We start from the raw sequence: 4,707 nt of genomic DNA, 5'->3' as shown, positions 1-4,707 counted from the left end.
GAGAATAATCTAATCCAAGCCGTGTCCAAATTGCATGCAAGACCTTTATGTTCTGCGTTGATCGCTCTGCTCCTACATGTAATCACTGACGACCTTAGGGCCCTCTTACTCGAGCAACGTCAAATGTATCTCAGGGTGTGCGAACTAGCTGACCATCTTTCTATACTAGGTTTCTCTATGAGGCAAAGAAGGATGACGATATTGCTCGACCAGTATGCATCCCACATCTAGATTCGTCATTTTCTATTTGGTCACCCTGCTTATCTTTTTTCTATTGATTCAAATGCTCATCTTCTATGTTAGACGTTCCCGAAAGACACAGAGTTGATCAACAAAGAAATTCCAAACTTCTTGGTGATGCATATGCCCTTCGGTGGGGACGTGATGCCTGATTCGCGTAGAAGACGTCAAAGATCAGCGAACTTAAGAGGTATAAGGGCGTCCTCTACTATTCAACTAAACAATGATAAGATTGATGAGGATAATGATTTCATGCCACTAATATCTCGATGTTCCAGCAGCAATACAGGAGAATATTCAAAGAACACTGCAAGAGAATGTTCATGCACACATCAACATAGCGTACAACCAACAAGGAAATAGAACAGGCTCCTACCGTGATATCTCAAGATGACAATGAGGACGACAATTTCATGCCACAAAGGGAAGAAAAGATGGTCACTCCTTTTAGGAACATGGCGAGCCTTACTTACAACTGTTGCACTTCACTCGCAGCTTGACCCCTCTCTCTGAGGTCTCCATCTCCGTAGGACACCGATGACCTGAAAATTATGGTGAATTTTCTTCTACCCATCCTCACAACTTTCAATCACCATCTTACCTTGATAGTTTTGACTGGCACAACTAATATTCTTTCGATAATTTACGTTGTCACTTTCCACTGTTATCTTAAAATGATCTAGTTATTCAACAGCTATGCACGATACATCCTAAGATCAATGATACAAGAGAGAATATTACAACTACTACATTTTAAATTGTATATGTTCAAATATGGCTAAATATTAAACTTTTCAGACTAAATTGTGAATTAAGAATTTTGAAATATATATTTAAATTAGCAAATAATTTTTAATTTTATCAAAAATTAGCAATTGAAAACAGCTATGAGATATATTCATACCTATATTTTAACTAAGCCTTAAACACGAAATGACCGCCTGAAACAACCTTCGCCATCGCCATTTCGCCGGCCTCGGTTCCTCCACCTGCGGCACTGCCGCGTCCAGCACCAGCTGCTTCCTGCGCCGCCACAGCCCCAATTTCTGCGCCTTCGTGGCGCTCCGCCAGACCAGGCCGGCCGCCGCCGCTGCCACGCCCTGCATCCGCCCTGCTCCCGTCGAGCAGCAGCGGCAGCATCAGCAGGAAGAGGAGGAGGCCGCCCCGCCCGGCGCCACGATCACGAGCCCTCGGTTTCGTCGGCAACTTTGGGCAGTTGGGGGGGGGGGGGGGCGTCAAACGGCAGGGCCACACCGTGCAGCCGTGCTTGCCGCCTCCAGATCCGACTACTCCGCCTACTGCGCCCAGCGCGGGATTCGCTTCCTCAGGAGCGTGGACGCGCTGTGCGAGGAGCAGCCGGACGTGCTGCTCATCTGCAGCTCCATCCTGTCCACGGAGACCGTCGTCCGCGCCATCCCCTTCCACATGCTCCGACCCGACACTATCGTCGCCGACGTGCTCTCCGTCAAGCAGTTCCCCCGCAACCTCCTCCTCGAGGTAACACCGCCGTACTAATCAAACAAAGGCCGACTGTTTAAGCGCTCATGTTACAGTGTTCGTAGAAACTAAACCAAACAAAATTAAACCGTGGGAGCCAAGCTGAGGTAGGTGGCAAGCTTGAATAGCGGAGAATACTGTCTGTTCCCCTGGTAAGGAATTCGTAGCTTTGTGCTGGATTTTTCTCGGTAGTGACATCGACTTACTAGCTAGCTATCTGGCTAACATCATTACGCACTCCCGTTCTTTTCCCCAGCTACAGTAGAGAGAAGCACTCTGGAGGCAATTCCGAAGCTGGCGTCGATTTCGCTGGCTCTCTTCTCCACTGGTGGTTTCTCCTCCGTCAAAGTTGGTGGGGAACTAGTGAATTGACACCCGATGATACATGTAGTATAGGAAGAAGTTATTAGAATTATAGATTTGGTAGTTTAGTTGGGTTTTTGGTGGAGTCGTGGATGGCGACGTCCGATCGATTTTTGATCCTCTCGGGTGTTTCTAGAGCTGGCGACCTCTACTCCTCTTTGGCGTGACCTCCGGCGAGCTCTCGATGAGGTATGGTCATGTTTGTGTATTGAGATTGGATGGGATGGCTTCGATCTCCTTTGTTTTGCTTCTATGCTCTTGGGCTGCTAGTTTTTGGCTCGGTGGCGACAACTTGGTGTTCTAGATCTCCATTTTTGGTGTGTTTGATGGTGGAGATGTTGGGACGAGGTTCCTCCTCCGTTGCTGGCGAGGTGGTTGCCGATATCTGTTCAGTGTGCAAGTTGTGCCCTGACAGTGGGTCTGGTGTGTTGGATGATGCAGTGAACCAATGTTTTGACTACTTTGTTTGTCTCGGGTGGAGGTCTGGGTTTCGGTGTTGATGGTCTGCTTCACTTCACCGCGGGACGGCTCGACGGCCGGCAGAAGGTTCCAGAGACGAAGAAGGTTGCAAAAAAGACATTGTCGTTCTTTTTTGTTTTTTTCTTTGTTTCTTTGGGACTTGTTTGTAAAAGAGGTTGTCCTGTAAAAAGGGATGTACTGTGCTTTAAATTTTAATATAATCCCATTCCCTTCTCGCAAAAATAAAAATAAAAATAAGACTTACTAGCTAGCTAATACACGACACTAAGACATTGTCTTGATGTTGGACATCAACTGAACTAGTACGAGCAGTACATTAGCTTGACTCGATTGATCAATCATTGTTTGGTGACTCACTGTATGGTAGCCAGATTCTCCCTCCGGGGTTTGGGATCATCTGCACGCACCCGATGTTCGGGCCGGAGAGTGGAAAGCATGGCTGGGGCAAGCTCCCCTTTGTCAATGACAAGGTCCGTGTTGCGGAAGACGGAGATCAGGTAGCCAAGCGCCGACCGGTTCTTGAGCATCTTTGAGCAGGAGGTAATTAGATCAGACCATCAGCATTTGATCTAGTTTTTCTTTCTTCTGTTCAGAATGGATCATTGGTGGGAGTACTATTTGTTCAGGACAAGTAACTGACTGAGTTACCGAACATGTGAAATTGTTGTTTCCTTTCATTCTAAATGCTGCTTGTAGGGATGTAGGATGGTGGAGATGTCATGCGCAGAGCATGATTGCTACGCCGCGGGAAGTCAGTTCATTACCCACACCATTGGGAGGTCAGCAACATATCTTAAACAATTGTACAAGTATTACAGCAAATGTCTACTACGTGCTTTCTTCACTCTATGTTAGTTGAATGACATTGTGTGATTCAGGGTTTTGTCACAACTCAACCTGAAGTCAATCCCAATCAACACCAATGGTTATGAGACCTTGTTCCAACTTGTAAGTATTGAATGGCATCCTCTTCTCCATTCTTGAGAGTTGAAAGCTTATAAACTGAATCGTAGTTGTGACCTTATCACCTACAAACCTTGCAGACTGAGAACACTTTAAGCGACAGTTTCGATCTGTACTACGGGCTCTTCATGTACAATGTCTATGCCACAGAGCAGGAAAGTACACTCTCCAGTCTCCACATGATGCACCATCCTTTTAACAAATCATGCATTAGTTACAACGACAGTTATGGTTGGCCTACGGATAAGTGACAATTGCAAAACATCAATAGCATAATTGTTTGTTAACAGTATATATGCCTAAAAGTTCAAACATCACGCCAAATTCTCACAATTTTGAGTGCAGTTCGACAACCTGGACAGGGCATTTGAGAAGGTGAGACAGATGCTGTATGGTAGGCTCCATGACTTGCTCCGAAAGCAAATTGTGGAGAGGGTCCCTATGCCAGCGGCCTCTTCAGGAAAATCAAAAGATGGCAGGTCCGGCTCTGCTGCGATGCCTCTCTTCGCACTTATAACTGCAGAAGAGAAGAAGCATCTATCCGCTGTTGCTGCTGTAACATCTCCTCCTGCACTTGAACCAGTGGCTTCCAGCCCAGGAAAATGCTAAATCTGTGTATCTCCCTAACTGTTGTTTTGTTGTAAAACTTCTATGTGTGCAATTACATAGTTGTTAGCAACTTAGCATTCACGGAAGGAGTAAGATCTGCCTGCTAATGTAATCATTTAGTCAAGAGATGTGATGGATACAAATGTTCATCGTACATTGAGCACACAACAAGGCGGAGTTTATGGCTCCCACAGAGAAAAAATATATGCCGGTATCACGTGGCATATATCATCCAAGTAAATACAGAAAAGCTAATATTTGAGTAGTCAAGCTGTTGTTCCATCTTGTCTTTTGAAGGAAATGCATAAAGCAAAGTATCAGAATCTCTTACACATAGAAGCTGTTGAGTTAATTTACCTTCAGAAAAATTCTATTTTCTGGCACGTAGTTTAGTATGGAGGTACAGCACGTATTACATCAAGCAAGTATCAGGACTAGAAATATTTGTGAATTGCAACCAAAATAGTGTTTTCAGACTTTCTAATAAGATAGTAGTAAACGTGTGGGTGTAGGCCTTTGGGCTGAAACCCAACTCCACCAAAATTGGTAATGTAG

The 4,707-nt window shown here is 45.3% G+C and overlaps 1 pseudogene; it reads left to right on the top strand.

Annotated features, from left to right (window-relative positions):
• Window positions 1–1,185: 1,185 nt before the first annotated feature.
• On the top strand, window positions 1,186–4,380 carry LOC133930431 (arogenate dehydrogenase 2, chloroplastic-like; annotated as a pseudogene).
• The last annotated feature ends 327 nt before the right edge of the window (window positions 4,381–4,707 follow it).

The sequence above is a fragment of the Phragmites australis genome, chromosome 10, assembly GCF_958298935.1.
Source record: "Phragmites australis chromosome 10, lpPhrAust1.1, whole genome shotgun sequence".
NCBI lineage: Eukaryota > Viridiplantae > Streptophyta > Magnoliopsida > Poales > Poaceae > Phragmites > Phragmites australis.
Note: the sequence above shows the minus strand (reverse complement) of the source record. Positions and strands in the feature narration are given on the sequence as shown.